Source organism: Pteropus medius, unplaced genomic scaffold (assembly GCF_902729225.1).
Source record: "Pteropus medius unplaced genomic scaffold, Ma_sr-lr_union100, whole genome shotgun sequence".
NCBI classification, from domain to species: domain Eukaryota; kingdom Metazoa; phylum Chordata; class Mammalia; order Chiroptera; family Pteropodidae; genus Pteropus; species Pteropus medius.
In genome coordinates, this window is record NW_024352785.1 from 930358 (window position 1) to 948235 (window position 17878).

Genomic DNA, 17878 nt, shown 5'->3' on the forward strand with positions numbered 1-17878 from the left:
CTAGAAATTCAGAGGAATGAGCAATAAGATACCAATTACCTACTTATCAGATATTTTATCTACTTATCAAATAATTACCTAATGATCAGATAGAGACTAACATAAGTGCAGATCATCCAAAATAAATTTCTAAGTCCTAAATTATGTACCTTTGATTTTAAGAATACAATCTATAATTCTAGGCAACATACATATCTTCCACAGCATGTTTTACTTAGGTTGATATTAAAATAAGTTTGTATTCTCTCAATATGAGTCAATTGGTGACTGGAGAACTTCCTTTGGACACATGCTAAAGGAAAATCACGTTAAACATCAATTTTGCAGAAGTATAACATACATAGAAATAATTAAGAAATGCTATATTTTAATTCTTATTGTACAGATGGCAGAAACAAAGATAAGTCATTGAAGGGCTTAAGGTGAATCTGTCCAGATATTACCTCAGTTGTCACTTGCTTTCACCAATGAAGTCCTGGCAGAACTAAAAAAAGTACATAGAGCAAATGATATCTCAAAACAGAAAGGTCATGTTTCTTTGTTTTCAGTACTGAATTCTCCATAGTATATGGAGTGGGCTGGTTTTGGGCAGCTTGCATGCCCGGCAATTCTTTTACACCTGTAGGCCTTAACCTTCAGGTCACTCAAATTTCTGTTGTAGAAGGAAGAGAGAGAAGTATTTTGAAGTAGAGAATGGATAGAAAAAGGGCAGGAAACATTTTGGAGAAAATTTGATCAACCAAGGTGTCAAACTGTACAGAAATGGTGAACTTTTCAATATTTGGTGGATTTGCTGTTTTCATTTACCATACTTCTTTTTCTCATCAGCTATTGCTGGTTTTTATCCTTCTGATAGCTGAAGGCAGCATGACTTTCCATTAGGGTGTGCAAGACAGATTTATTGGTTCCTAAAATGATACCACCAAGCAAACTTGCCTGTATTCATGGGCAGAAATAGCTTGTTTTGTGACTGAGACTGCAAGAGTTTGGGAAAGTGGGAGCAAATTGAGGAGAGACATAGCTGGGTATGCCAGGTGAGAGAGTCCAGAAACAGCAGCAGAATGGGAACTATTGTTTGGTAAAGGGTGGGTATAATTCAGGAACCTGAACTAGGGGTCCAGGTGCGTATTGAGAGCTACCCATCCTTCGGATAAACATATGCACAATGTTTTAGTCTCTGTGCATATGTGTGTCTTTGTGCAAGCTTTCATCAAAATTCTAAAGGTTAAGGACTATTGGGGTCCAGAAGGAGAATTTAAAGGAACGAAGCAAATGAAGAACTATGTATATCCTATCTGACAACAGTTCCTAAAGCAATCACTAGTAGGATAAGGGCAAGAGATAAAAGAAAAGGACTTCTTAGAAACATTTTGTCTTTTCTGAGAGCATCAGGATAAAGAGATAGTGAGGTTTCAGGGCAATGGGGAAAAGGAATTTTACACATTGAATATCAGTGGAGCAAACGACTTTAGAAGAATATCAGCCTTATTTGCATATTTTCTGGAAATGTGTCAAGAAGAGTGAGTGCATCTCTATGTGCAAAATTTCAACCAAAATAGATCATCTGAGTGAAGGAAATATTAAGGAAGCTGGCTTGCCTATTGACATTTATTTAACTCTTTTACAAGAAAGTGCACATTGGCAAGAGCTTTTGGGAAAGAAATGTATCTGATTTCCAACCACAAGAAAGGCAATGGATTCAAAGCCAAGGAGTATTCTTGGATTGAACTTTCATAGTGCCTGAATTTAGCCAGCTGGAGAAATTTTTTTTCAAGTTTAAAATTATTTAAAATTTCCAAAGGAAAGCTTTTTATTGTTTTAAATCAGGACTTTACTGTAATGTTGTCCTTCTATGAATTTTTGAAAGTAACCTCCATTTTTCAGTGATGGTGAATATATTTATGAGGGCACTTCATGTGGATACATGGGAGTGAACTTGTCCCTATATACTTAGCAAATAGTGCTACTTTTTTAGCAAGTAGCGAGGGGACTTTTGATGAAGATATGAATGACAGTGCCCTAGATCTATATAAATCATCGGGAATAGAGCTCAAAAACTTAAAGTTGAGTAAAAAAGCAAGTGGCAGAAGGATATGTACAGTGTGTTATTTCTGGATACATATGTAAGTATGAAAAATTTGAAAAAATTATGTATATTCTTTTACTGGTTGCCTGGTGTGGAGGAGTTGCCTGTGGGGCAGAGAATAAAGAGATGAAAAATGAGGTTGGTGGTTGTCAAAGAGAACTTTAATCTTTCCCTTCTTTTCCCTCCCTCCCTTCCTTCTTTCTTTTCTTAAGATAATGCAAGCATAAATTGCTTGTGCAGTTTTATTTAAAATTATCCACACAGAAAAAAACTACTGGAGCAATTAATTTGATATTAAAGTTATTAATTCTGGGGATAGATGGTAAGAATATAGTTATTATATTTTCTGTTTTAGGGAAAAAGATTATTTATTGAATACAAATATGCCTCTTTAGTGTATTTAAGTGCCAGTATTAACACTGATCTCCTATTTTCCTAACAGATATTTTTTAGAAGCAAATAGTCAAAGAAAAGAATGAGAAAAAGAATCCAATCTATATTTCATATTCCATAATCAGGGCAAGAATAAGGACATTGAAACACTTGGGAGAGAAGATTAAGGTGAAAAACAAACAAACAACAAAAAAATCACCTAAAGGACAAATGGTGTAGGAGAAGACAAAGTGGAGAGAATATAAGTAAAGAAAGTAATGTGGGACAGTCAAAAAACAAAAACAAAAAATACGTATATATTGCAAAGCAAGTCAATTATGTTAATCAGTCAAGCCAGTTGGTCAACCTCTTTTTAAAACAAATAATGTGAAACCTGTGAATTTAGATTTTTTTAAATTCGTGCCAAATAACTACCATAAAAATCCATTAGGCCATATGTGGGGAAAACGAGTTTGTAATATCAGGTTGACCTGAAGTATGCGTGTCAGAAATTTGATTAAAACATTCTTCCATGTGTCTGTGTTTTCTGTTAAGTGAAGGACTAAGGAAGAGAGTATAGGAACATGACCCGTCCACACAGAGGCTTTGATCTGTGATCATAGAGGTTAGCATTACAGGGACAGATACTCCTTTCTGGTTAAAAGGCAGCTTTTGTCTGGAAACTTACACTTGAACAATATATAGACCAAAGCAAAGATATTAATAGGACTGGTGTGGGCATGAAGACATGGCTGCTGTAACTGATTATTGGTCTAACTGTCCTTGGTCTTTTAAATGAAGGTATATGAGTGAAGCCACATAAGAGGAAAGTTAGAATAGCAGGGATTGCATACAGGTTGGGTCACTTTTTCTCCTTTGGATTTGCATTTCCTTGCTCATCCTCTCTCTGCCAGGACTGTTCCCATCTAATCTCAGTGCTTCAAATCAAAATAGACTGGCTCACATTTGTAAATTATCTTGGAGGTCTCTCCTTACCCACTTTCCTCTTCCTATAACTGGCCATTTACTTTCAGTAATTTTTATTGGATATAGAAATGGGGGAGTTTGGGATGAGAAAGGACATACTCCAAAGAAAGAGGAAGAACTAACAGGTTCTAGTAAGAAAATTATCTTTGGTACTTCAGTGCTTCCTACTGAATATATTAGCCTTAAGTGAGTTTTGCACTGGTGACCTTGAGTTCCTCCTTTGCTGTAAAAGTCGAGCAGATATTCTGCTGAATAGAGAAGAAATAGAGCTCCTCATGGCGAGTAGTAACCAAGTTGAATAAATCATACCTTCAGAACCTGACCTGATTTGTTTTAAGTAGAATTTTGTGATTCCCTAATGGAAAGGTTTTGTAATATAAGGGCATATATGATTTCCTGAAAACAATTAGAGGCTCTATAATGCAGGCACATCTAATAATAAATATGAATTCTTTGGCAAAAACAAATATGAGGTTTTATCGATAGGCTGGTGGTTGGACAGGAATGCTTGACCATATTGACTTTAATAAAACATTAAGTGGTTTAATTAAATCATTAATTCCACCCTCAGTTTAATTTTTCAAAAGACAGTCAATGTAAAAATAAAATAATTTCTTTTTTTAGCTGCTTCTCTTTCCTCTATAATTCATTAAGATGAGTCCATAAATTGACTTACTGCTATTCTGCCATGAAGCTGCCATTTCAAGAACATAGCACTTAAAACAGGAGACAAGGAGGTATTGATCTTAAGGCAACATCTTCCTTCGCTTTTCATAAAAGGATTTTTTTTCAGAATCTATACAGTGTGTATTATAGGTCATAACATTATTATAATGCTACTAAAATAATTGTGAGCTCGTTTCTCTAATCTATGGGGAAATTTTATGAAAAGTATGTAAGCAATTTTAAATGCATATAATAGTAGTCATATATTTTATTTTTAAATTAATTTTTGAAAGTAATACATGGAGATAGTTTTTAAAATCAGTAATATCAAGGCTTATAAAGAAAATTAATAATCTGTCTCACTCTCCTTATACTGTAGTCCCACTCCCCAAAGCAGCCACTTCTTTGAATATGAATATATATACATATATATGTATATGTATGTATGTGTGTGTCTGTATATGTGTGTGTGTGTGTGTGTGTGTATATATATATACACACACACACACACACACACATATATATATATATAATTCTGTCTTAGCCTGAATCCTCTAAAAACAGATTAACTCAGGGAAGTGAGGCAAAGACAGCCACAAAGCAATGCCATGCGATACATTTCATCTGTACAAAAAGGCAGCCTAGTATGGGGCATGGGGAGCTGGAACCTTGGTGGGACGAGGAGGCCATCCAGACAGAGTGTGGCCTGGCATGAAGTCTCTGAGTCTGAGCAGAACGAGAAGGTCATTCTCAGGTGGGCTTTTCCTCACGGGATGTTGGAGTGCAGCAGGGTAAGGAGGGTAATATGTGATATCAGATCTGAGATGGGTGAAGAAGGCTTCTATGTGGTGCTGAATATTGGATTAGTTTCCTAAGGCTGCTGTAACAAATTACCAAAAACTCGATAGCTTAAAACAACGGAAATTAATTTCCTCACGGATCTAGAAGCCAGAATTCCAAAATCAGTTTCACTGAGCTGAAATTAAATTGTCGGCCGAGCTACATTTCTTCTGGAAGCTATAGGGGAAAATCCATTTCTTGCTCTTTCCAGCTTTTAGAAGCTGCCAGGATTCCTTGGCTCACAGCCCTGCATTACCCTGGTATCTGCTTCCATTGTCATATCTCATTCTCTGATTCTGATGCTCTTGCCTTTCTCTTAACCCTTGAATTACATCGAGCCCACCTGGATAATCCATGATAACTTTCACATCTCAAGATTTTTAACTTAATTACTTCTACAAAGGCTCCCCTCCTTAAACAACAACAACAACAACAAACTGTATAAGGTAGCATTCACAGATTCCAGAATTAAGATATGGATATCTATTGGCGGTAAGGCCATATTTAGGCCTACCACAGATAAAATATACTTATAAATGTGTTTCTGCACACACACACACACACACACACACACAATACCTCTCTGCCCACTGAGAGGGCCTGGGAGCAGCAACATCCCAAGTATCGATCAACACAATTAGTGACTAGATCTGTGCTTCAGCTGCAGTTTGGGTTTTCTAGGAGTCATACTTTAAGACAGACTTTCACACCTGCATTAGTTGGGCTGCCCAGGTTTAGGTGTGACCTTGGGCAAGGTGGCAATCAGTAGTTAAGGCACTCTCTTAAGTGGCTGACAGCTGACAATACTCTTACTTTCAACCAAAAGGAATCCAAATCTCTTTGGAGAAATGGCTGATTCCAGGCTGGGAAAGAGAAAGTAAAATGAATCTGGAACATCGTTTTGCATCAGAAAGTAAAAAAGTGCTCTAAGAATGCCGTGGACAATATCAACCATATGCAGTCAGTTTGAAGGAACTACCAATGACCAAATCTGAGACAAATTGAACATCAAAATAAATAATAAGAATAATGGATTATAAATCATTGAATAAAATCAGAAAACATGAGACCTTACTGATATAAGTCAATAAGTGAACAAATTAAAAATTTTGTAAGGGAAAGGACGTTTACATAGGTTAAAAGTATCTCTCCACAAACTAGTTATTAATTATAAGGGATAAAGAATAAGGTTGCAGTGGAGAAATTTGTCAGATACCAACCTTGATCGAGTGATTAAAGTGAACATTAGTAGTAATGGTGCAAATAGAGATTGTTTGCTATTTGATAAGCTGCAATAGAATACAACTTTACATTTGTGATATTTTAATCTAATCATGACAAAATGTCAGAGTAACCAAAATTGAGGAGAATGCTACAGAATAAATTACCTATAATCCTCAAAGGTGCTCACTTCATGAAAGTCAAGGAACTGTTACAGATAGGAGACTAAAGATATATGACAACTAAATGTAACACATGATCCTGAAGTGGATCCCATTAATGGAGATTATTGGAACAATTAGCGAAACTCAAATGGAGTCTGAGGAAGAGTTGGTGGCAGTGTATCAGTGTTAACTTCTTGATTTTGATGTTTGCATTGTGTTTATGTAGCAGAATGTCCTTGTTTGTAGGAAATGCACATGAACATGTTTGAGTGTAATGGTATATCATGTCAACGACTAATTCTCAAATGATTCAGGAATAAATTTATTTGTACAATACTTGTAAATTTTTTGTATATTTGAGCTTTTTTTAAGAAAATTAAAGTTGCTCCCCTAGCTTTTGCTAAGCAGCTCATAGCATTGCTTCTAGATTGGTTGTTAGTCCCCTTTTGGGCAAAGGGGAATGTGGAAGAAGGCTGATGTAAAGTATAAATGAAAGAATAAAAATTTATGGGGAATATTATGCCATTGAATCTTACTCTTCCTGAGAACTGTCCCTCAAGATTGATTATTTTCCACTAAAACTCCATTCCTGTCTCATTTTTGCTCCTATCAACTCTCACCATTGCAACTACAGGTCACTGATTTGCTTTCTGACTTTTTATCCCCATTGCCTGGCCCAGTGCCTGGAACAGGGGAGGCTCAATAATCATTTAAAAAATTAATTAATGTGCCCTCTGGAAATGAAGTCAGCAATTAAGTCTTAGAAAATAAATTATTTTAACCTTCATTTAACATTCTCCATTAGTATGAAAGCTAAACAGCAAAGAATTTTTTGTTTATTTAGCTTTTTGTGTTATTTTGAAAGATATTTCTACTTATGGCCCCTACAGCTGCACACATTTCTGTGAACAGTCCCAGGTAATTAATTTCCTGAAATATTGCTATGTGGCAAGTTCCTGAGTCCAGATCTCTTACTCTTACTTGCTTGAGAGAATTATTATCATCTCTGAAGAATTTATGGAAGAAGATGCTTCTCCAAGTTCTCTTTGACATGTGACTCCAGATTAAGGGAATTTTCTTCATGAGAGGAAAACAATCTAACCTCTGGCCAGAATCTCACTTGCTGTGCAAAGCTCCTTCATGATCAACTCTGAATTCAAACCTGAAAACTAACATTAAAATTCTAACAATAGCTTAGCAATTATTGTTTTCTAGGTGTCAATCATTGTGCTAATCCTTTTTTATGCATTAGTTCCTCACTCCTCACAAAGAGCCTATAAAATAGGTGCCCTTTTTGTGTACATTTTATTGTTGAAAAGACAGATAGTAGACTGAGTTTCTAGGAATGACTCCCAAATCATCACAGTAACCGAAGCTGTTATGGAATCTGGGGGATGTACTCTTCAGCTTTCTAGCTCTGTAGTATAGGAAGGAATACAGAAGAGCATTGGAATAGATGTAGAGCAAGTTCATCCTCACAGTGTCAACAGCAGGAAGCTCACTGTTGCAACTGGTTTATATGGACGTGTGCCTAGAGCAAGGTTACAAATGCATCTTGGAGTATGTCTCACTTTAGTTTCTACGACTCGCACAGTCCTTCCACTGATTATTTTAGTACATCTATCCGAATGAGCTCTATTCCCATGATTCTTTGAGCCCCTTTTCTCTTGTTCTTTTAAAAGTCCTAGTCGTTTCCTGTATGGACAGTTTATTTCATAGCTCTCTTATTTAATTTTTGTAGAATCACAGATCTAGTTTCTGGAAAAGTAAAGCCTTCTGCATCTCAGCTTCTTAGTAATACAAAGACTGTGTGTTAGGGCTCAGTCTCCAGCCCAGACTCCCTAGTAGAGGAAACCCATGTCTCCATTGCCGTTCTTTTCTTTTTTTCATCAGTACCATATTAAGGCTGTAGCTCTGCACTGTCCAATAGAAATATATCGTGAGTCACATATATAATTTTCTAGTAACTATATTAAAAAACTAAGAAGGAACAGGTAAAATTATTTTAACAATATATTTTATTTAACCTAATATCTTCAATAAATGATCATTTTAACATGTAGAAATATATGGAATTATTAATGAAATATTTTATATTTTTGGTACTAAGTCTTCTAAATCTAGTATATTTTACACTAGCAACACATCAGTAGCCACGTTTCAAGTGTTCAATAGCCACCTGTGGCTAGAGGCTATCTATTGAACAGAGCTGCTATATTTAGAGAACTGCTTACTTTGGTTTAGAATGTGATAGTCTTGTGTCTTTAGTTACTCAACGTTTTGTATCACTGTAACTCAGAGGTCCATGGAAGGGAATTAATTCATTAACCTTACTTCTTTTGAAAAGGAATTTTCTACTCAAATGGCTAACCTTGTAATCAGCTAGGCTGAAGAGCAGGGTGACCTTGAGATCAACTGCAGACTCACCCTCCCCTTTGCTTGTTCTGTCTAGATAACAGATGTATTGCCTTTGCTTGTTAAGCCCTATAAAAGCAAGATTATCCCTAATCTCGGGCCCAGATCTTCAGAACACTAGCTCTTTTGAGACTGCTGGCATAATAAACCTGAGTTCTCTGACTCTCTGAGTGGTGCTTGGTTTCTCACCAGTCTGATTTTTCTACAACACTTTCAGTGATGTGGACATGTAGCAGGAAGCTGGTTGGTACCACCATGCCTTCTGCTCTGCCCTATGTATTTTCAGCCTCTTTAATCAGGTATGGCTGAAATGTTCTGGCTAAGGATAACTTTGTGACTGATTTAATTTAGCCTACACTCCTTAGTATCAACCACCTGGGGACCTTATTCCTTTCAGAGACATCTTTAGTTGGATTGGATTTTGACATGGAAACTGTAACAAGGAATGTATCTTTTCCCTCATTACTCTCGTAGTAGTGAAATGGTGAATTTTTAGGTCCTTGATGCAGAAGGCCTGGATTTGCTCTTTCTTCCTAGCCAAAGTAGTAACTCTTGATCTTTTGCTCCTTCTTCATGGAGCCAAAAATCAATGCTCTCTAGAATTAGACTTTTACTGCTTATCACATTATTCAGTTATGCTGCCTGAACTTGGAATATCTCTTGTCACTCATGCCCTATGCAAGTACAAACAAGTTTGTCACTGGGGCCAGTGAAATCTATTCTACCCAAAATTCAGAGTGTTTTCTTGCTCTCACTTCTTGGTATCATTATGGAAAGCTTTTAATGAAATGGTCGTTCAGTGGCCTTTGGATATGGGGAAAAATTAACATTTGGATACCATGTCATATGAAGTCATATAGCCATTCCCATAGCAGAACTGCTTCAAGTGACCAAGTCATTATGGCTTTGGGAATTCATCTTCTCCTTTAGACACATTAAGAACTAATGATCTTATTACTGAGCTCTCAGTTTGCCAAGGTTCAGCCTATGGTTCTGTCAGTGAACTGACTTGAGTTCTGTAGGAGAGAATAAAAGGAAACCTAGTACATTTTTCTGGAGGTCACCATCTTTTCTCTTTTTTTCTACTTTTTTTACATTTTACTGGAGTTTCTTGCTATGCTAGTGGGTTCTCTAAGTAAATCTGTCTCTCAGACTACCACTTCTATGTTATATAGGAGCTGGTATCTCTAATTCCATTATTCTCAGGTAACCTTCAGACAACTAGATTTTTCAACTTCCAACAGAAGTTTCTTTACCTTGAAAATGAAAATTAAAAAGCCCACTCCACTTTTTTTTTTTTTAAAGAAGGATGAAAACTTCCAATAAATTGGTTGCCTTGAATTTTTTTCCTCCCATTCCAGCACATTCACCTGTAAATTGTCAGGCAAGTCTTTCTGGGTCATGTTAGTGATCACATAGGAGGGTTTACCATTTGGATAATTGAAGTCTCCTCACTCTTTTCTGTCACAGCTGGGTATTCATTTCTCTCTCTCTCTTTTTTTTTAAATCATAGTTTTTTCTTTATAATCATAGCAAGTCACTTTCCTTTTTTATATCTCTGCTTCAGTACAAAGCATGTTTACCACATGACAAAAGAATACACTGAATATCCTTTGCATATGACACAATTGACCTATAATTTTAGGACTTGTGCTTTGAGTTATTTTTATAATGGCAGAGAATTCTTAAAAACAACAAAAAACATGGTCTTTTGAGAAAACTGTCAGTTTTAAGGGTGCAGCTTGAGGCATTGGAAGAGAACCAATCTAACTCAGTCATGAAGGTATTTAATCCACTAAAAGACTCATTAACATTGCAAGTAACCCACTGAACCAAATAGTTTCAAGGTAAAGAAAATGATTTAGCGTACAACACTTTGTTATTCTAAAACTATTCTATGACAGTGTATTTATCAGTGGTAGAAGTTCCAGAAGCAGTAGGGAACCAGAACCATTAACACTCAATTCTACTCTCACTGAAAATAATGATGAAAAGTTTATGTCATCACAGATTTGAGCGGTGATACCTTAATAGTTGGTTTAGGTTGCCACCTTGCCTAGCAAAATATTTGAGACCTCAATGATAAAACAATGCTTACTTTTAACTAAGACTTTATTATATAATTAATTTGATCATGCCTCCCTTTGCAGTTCACCTCAGTGATGGTATGAAGCCCAAGCCCCTCAGGTATCCATTATCACCTCTAATTGAAGAGCTCAGTATATTTGCCAATCTGCTTCAATCTCCCTTGGCCTCTGATACCCCCAGAGTTACTGCTCCATGATTGGCAAACTCTTTTGCATCTGCAGCCTATTTTCTGAGTATTCATTTGTTTTCTTTGCTCCAACAGAAATCCAGCTATTCTCAAAGAGGCTTCCTCTCATCTTTGGGGTCTCAGTTTAATAGAGACTTTCCTTCCCATCCTATCTGACTAAACTTATCATTTTTATTCTCTCTCAGAATAAGCTATTTTCTTCCTTGCACTCATCATCCTTTCTACTTATTTGATTCATTGATTTATTGTATTGCTAGTTTACTGCTAGAGTCCTCCACTAGACATTCAGCTCCACAATGAGGACAGAGGCCTTGTGCACTAGGCAACTGTTCTCCATGTACCTGACATGTATTGAGAGTGAATGAATGAATGAATGATCACAGAAGCTAAAAATTTAGATACACTTTAAAAGCTAATTTTATCTTTTGACTACATATATGGATGCTGTGGTCACCTGGTAGATTGAGTATTTATCACTTGGTTGAAGACCTATTACTACTTTTACCAATATTCATGAGAAAAAATTTCATGTAAGTTTTTCAGGTAAGCACTTGGTTTTTGAAGTATTTGGACTTTGTAGCAGGATATGGGTGAGCAGTGATCTTATTTGACATGGTATGTTTGTTCATTCTCAATAAAAGGTTGTAAGTTTTACCTCTCTAGGAATGAATACACTGATTAGCACCTATAACTTCTTTAGTCAAACTGATGTATACACTCTTTTAAGCTGCTACTGTATTAGCAGTTCCTGAAGTAAAAACACCACAGCTGTAGGAGAAAAGAAGAATCTTCAGTTTCTAATGATACTTCTCTCTTTTTAAGTACTGTAGTGGAAAGGGAACCTCCGTTATTGCTATTGCATTTCAAGGAATATTTTGTTCAATTAAAATCCTGTCATGGAATAAAAAAATGTCTGTATGCTTCAGGAGTAGGAATTCCTAATTAAGATTTTTTTAAAAGGATGATACACACACACAAATTCTTTTCAAAATGTTAGGAAAATGTTCTCATGAGAAAAAGAAAAAAAAAACCCTGAAAATATCATCATTGGTATATTTTCGTGGAAATCTATAATTAACTAATTCACAGCAAATACAATAATGGTGAGAGAACTATGGCTATATATAACTTTATTGTTCAAATTAGTATCAAATTTCACAGGTAATTAACACTCCAGAGGAATGTGAGAGAAGCTAGAATAAAAAGTCCGTATGAACGTAGAACAAAGCTATTGGATCATATTACTTTATGCTGCTGCAAAGAATAGAGTAAAATTCTCCAAAACAAAATTCTAATTTATCTTACAGCATAAAAAAGTATAGCATAGATCCTTTAAAAATAAAGTCATAATTACAGTGACAATTGAACAGACTCACTGAGCAAAACATTTTATTTATATCTACAAGTTGAGAAACTGATGAAGCATAAAGGACAAATATGTATAATCAGATGGAAAGTTGTCTGAAGAGAGGGATTTGGTGTAGTTCAATGGCATTCACCCAAGAGAGTTCCTGTTTGAAACTCACATTAACAACATAACACTTCATTGCTTTACTGCTAAATCAGCACAATAGTAGAGCTCTATAAAAGGTTAAGTTTGAATCCAGTGTTATTTGAACAATGTCCACTAAAAGGAGGTCTCTTGTTTTATATTTACAATTTTTATTACAGATTACTAAACCTTCCTCATTATATCAAATGACGTTATAATTTATTGCATAACATAGAAACCTTTTAAAAGTATAGGGTCATTGATCCCACTATTCTCATGAGCTCAGGAAAAACAATCATTTCTCAAGAACTGTTGCTTAAGCAAATTAGTTTTGAAATCTTCTTTAGGGCTGGATCTGCATAGCACAAAAATAAAGGTGAGGAGTCTAAATATCTGAAAAGCCAAATGATATTTTTGCAGGCATTACAGCTAGTTGGCGACAGAGCTAAAACTAATGTCAGGCTACACAACAGTGGTGGGCAGTGGCTGTTTTGGCTATGAGTAGCAAAGTCCTTTGTCTCAGACACAGGAATCTCGTGTCTTCTGCAAACATCCATGGAACTGTGGCAGGCTATCTCATTAAGTCAGATAGTCATTTTGATGGGAATTCTTTGACTTCTAGGTCTCCTCCACACCATTAACCTTACTTAAGTAGGATAAAATCTCAACCATTGGCTTCCCAAATACTCCATTTTTCTGGAAATCCAACCCTTTGTCCCTCTACTGTATTCCAAACAAACACAGAGTTAGGGCTACTGAGCCCCTAGTACCTATTTTCTTATAATGTAAACCCACCCTCTTGGTCATGAGTAATTAGTCTCTTTCAATCTGTTGGAATTGGTATTGGAAAAGAGAAATTACCTCCTCACAGGAAACTGGACCTGAGAACATATGTACTTGAAGCTGTCAGCTAAAATCATGTTCTTTCATGTGGATGAGGAAGCAGAGAATATCAGTTTGTACATTATTCATAAGATGACATATGTCTCACTTTGCCTGAGACATTGCCTGCTTATATCTGTTGTCTCTCTATAATTATTATTGTGTTTTCTCTCGAAATGTCCCAATATGGAAGCTAAATTATGTGGTCACCCTAATCACTCAGACTCTTTGATGGTAAATGATAGAAGCTCAGCTCGAATAGCAGCTGCCTGCTGTTTGGTCCTCCTTTAAGTGTTGCTGTATAGGCCCTTGCTGTTATTGGTGATATGTGAAGTAACTCACATTAACATGTTGACTCTAGACATGATTGTTACGAAGGCAGTACTACCTGCTCCTCTGGCCATTGACTTTATGAATTGGCAGGTTAGGCAATCTTCAAGTATGGATGCTAATAAGAGGCTATGACTGTCATTGGGATTTTGACTCATAATTCATGCATTCATTCTCTATGTCAAATAAAGTCAACTTACAGGGAGAAAGAATGAAGCGGATGGACAACAAGCAGTAGAGGAGAGAAGACATTGGATTTCCTTTCGGTCTTCAATCCCCACTGAGGCTGCCTCAGAGGGACATTCTTGCCTTTAGATTCCATAAGATGACACAATTTCTTCAAAAATTAAAATACCTTTATATTTATGTTCTCTCCAAAATGTTTCTATAATTTGCAGTTCTTAAAATCATAGTGCAACTCAGAATCTGAACTCAAAATTAGCAGATTTAATTTTCATATGTGATCAGATAAATAACTAGGATTCATTTACTTATTATACTATATGAATATGTAGTATACATTCCAACTTCTTGATCAACTTTGAAGATTTTCTATCAGCATTTCTGGAAGCCCTAAACTAAGCCTCAGTTGCTCTCAAAAGGTCCTAAGTAGTGCTGGTTTAATTCCAATTCTTGTTCTGCCTCATCTGTTGATTTAATGTGCATACTGTAAGGAAAATCCCTGGACTGTTCTGTACTTGGGAATTACATTTCTTAAAGATAAATATATAAAGATCAAAACATAGCAATTTGTTTCCATAAATTTTACTATATGAATATCAAATGCTTAATATATGCTAGTCATTGTGCTAGCTTCAGGGAATATAGTAAGTAATACAGACATATTCTTAGCTCCCTGAAATCATCAAACCAGTAATTACAGATGTGAGAGCCTTCCTATTCTCCTCCAAAAGACTGATCAAATAATCCACTAGTATATTCAGAACCTTGTATATACATCCTGGGTATTCATAGCCTGTGAAGAGTCACTGAAATGAAAATTCTTTGCTCAAGAATGGATTCCATTCTAAAAAGAGAGATTTAGAAAAACACGTAGGAATATTTTTAAAGCAAAAATATACATGTATAAATATTATGTATATAACATGTAAGTTATTCTTAGAAAGTGATTACTTTAAAAAGAAAAAGCTTTATTGTTTCATTAGCTTTTACACTTGCTATGGACATGCTTTGAAATGGGTTTTACACTAGATTGTTGGGTGGACTAGAATGAAAAACAGGATTCTACTGTGTTAGCCAAACCTCTGTAGAGAAAGTATTTTTTCTCAATTTGAGGGAGATTGTTCAAAACCCAAGAAGAAGCATGAGAGGTGATTTGGAGGCAAGGGATGATTGAGATCATTTTCTCAGGCTTAGTGGATGAGGCAAATAAGAAAATAGACTGATTACTTCTAATGTTCTCCTTTTATGGGAACAAATTGCTATGTTTTGATTTTTATTAATTTATCTTCTCTAAATGTAATTCTCAAGTACAGAACAGTCTAGGGGTTTTCCTTACAGTGTGCACATTAAATCAACAGATGAGGCAGAACAAGAATTGGAGTTAAACCAGCATCACTTAAGCCCTGCAGGGACCTTCTGAGAACAACCAAGGCTTGGTTTAGGGTATCTAGGAATGCTGATGGAAAATCTTCCAAATTAATCAAGAAGTTGGGATAGCAGAATTTTCACAATCTTTGGGGTTCTAAGTAGGCAATAGAATGTTGCATATGACCCAGAGAACATGAAACTCTACTTGGCCTTCCCCATTAAGTCCACTTAAGATGGAAACTGATGGAACTCTCCTCCATCCTCCCCACCTGCGGGTAGTGAGGTGAAGGAGATGAGATGTATTCCTTCTGAAGCTGTCCACAGAGATATGAGGTCTGTATATAACCAGCTGACAATCCTTGCTAAAGATATTGCTAATGATATTGAGAATTCACTGGGGCTACTCCCTGTTTCAGTGCTTTTCATACATCACCATGTAATGTTCATAAACACATGTGACAGATACTATAAGAATCCCCATTTATAGGTGAGGAAATTAAAGAGAGAGAGTTAAAGTTAGCTGCCCAAGGTCACAACCAGGAAGTGAGAGGGCTAGAATTTGAACTCAGGCCCTCTGGCTGCAGAGTGCATGCTTTGAATGATTTTTTTTTTCTGCCCCTCCTTAATGGTGGTGGGCTGTGGCAGCCAGTGATTGGCCCACAGTAGGTGCTCAGTGAATATTTATTGACTAACTGACCTTTGGGCTCATGGGGAACTCTATTTGATTTGCCAAAAGGTAGGCTAACCCTAAAATGTACAGTTAGATAGTCAAATGTAGAAGGCTGGCCTGCACTTTCCCCTCCCTGTTGTATCTATTGGAGATGGAAACCTTGTGGAACCAGGGAAATGTTCTCAATCTTAGAACTAGATAGTTCTTTTTGGGTCACATATCCCTTGAAAACCATATAAAAGCTTAGAATCCTCTCTATATGAAAATGCTCACACAAAAGTTTCTGCATAACGCCCAGGATTATTTAGAGCTCTAGAGCCTTCCAGAACTAACAAAGCTAGTTTTTGAGGAGTGACTCCGAACTTTGAATGCTGAGGCTTTTCACTTGCAAGCAAGTTCTATGAATGGTTATTAATTCAGGGAAAATTGTATACACATTTTACCGAAGGAGTCTTTTTTGTCTTTTCTCCTTCAGGAGAAAACTCTGTGCCAGTGTTACCGTTGGCTGTGGTCACTAGCTGGCTGCGCAGTCTGTGCATTCCATGGCGGGGCTCCAGCAAGGCGAAGCGCGTTGCTGGGGAGCGGATGTACGAGCCCCAGGTTTCTGACATGGACATTACTGATGACGCCTCTGCTGAAAAAACCTCATTATCATGGTAAATACTGGGAGAACAAAGAGACCATTCTCAGAACAGAGGGCTATCTGTTATTGTTAATTGGATATTTTTGATTATGGTATTAAGTTGGTTAGAGTATTACAGCATGTCATTTTGGGCATGAGTTCATTTAGGCAGCTTCTCTTAATATGGGAACTAATTAGCACATGCTCATACACTCACAAGCCTCTTTTATCTGAGTTGCTGTGAACGACAGCTGCAAACTGTAGCCATCTATTTAAAGAGTTCACAGTCTTTTGGGGGTAGGGCAGAGGTGAAGAGTATAGGAAAAATGACCCGAATTTTAATATCTTTTTCAAATTTAAGATTCTCTGGAAAAAGATATAATTTGAATTAACATGAATTCCTTTCATGAGATTGTGGAAATATAAACATGATTCATTGCTAGAATTGATGTGTTTCAGTTCTCAGCCAAAAACTAGAAAGTATTCAATAACTTTGGGAGTGGATGGACGCCTTATCTCTGTGAAAATACACCACATTCTTGAGCACAATCAGGAACTGTAGGATGAGTGTAAACAGCAGTGGATGGAGAGATGAAGATCTAGATTCAGTTTTAGTTTTGCCATTAACAACCTATGTGATCTTCGACAGGCAAGGGATCTGAGACATCCCTGAGCCTCAGCCATGAAGAAAAGGAATTGAGCTGTAAAGTTCTCATAAGCCCTGAAATACTATTATTTTATGAAAAGATTAGATTTCAATTTTTTTTTTCATTGTGAGTTGCTCCATGGCTCTTGAATCTGATAGTTGAACTCCCTGAAATCTGTGTTCTGTGTCCTATTAGTGAAGGCTGGGACTTCCAAATGAATGCATCATGACATCTTGCATACACATAGGGATTTTTACATTGAGAAATGAATCCAATGCTTAGAATCCACTTTCCAGTTTCTCTAAATTTTACTTTCAGGATCAGGAGCAGGACATTATTTATTTTGTGTTTTCCCCTTGCAGTATCCTACATGTTCAGGTAATAATAAGACTTATGCCTTTGTTCAGGTAAATAATAAGACCTATGCCTTCTCCCCTAAATTTAGTCTAATTCTTTCTTTATTTTATTTTATAATAATAATTGTTACTATTTTCTTTCATCTGTAAAGTTTTGGGAGGCACTCAGACCTAACGGAGAGGACTTTGTTTAACTGAATTGCATATTCATCATTTAAGCCATTTCATTTCTGTGATCTTAGTTTTCTCAAATATCAGCTTCCCATATCATGACCTGTAGACATTCTAAGAAGACTACGGTT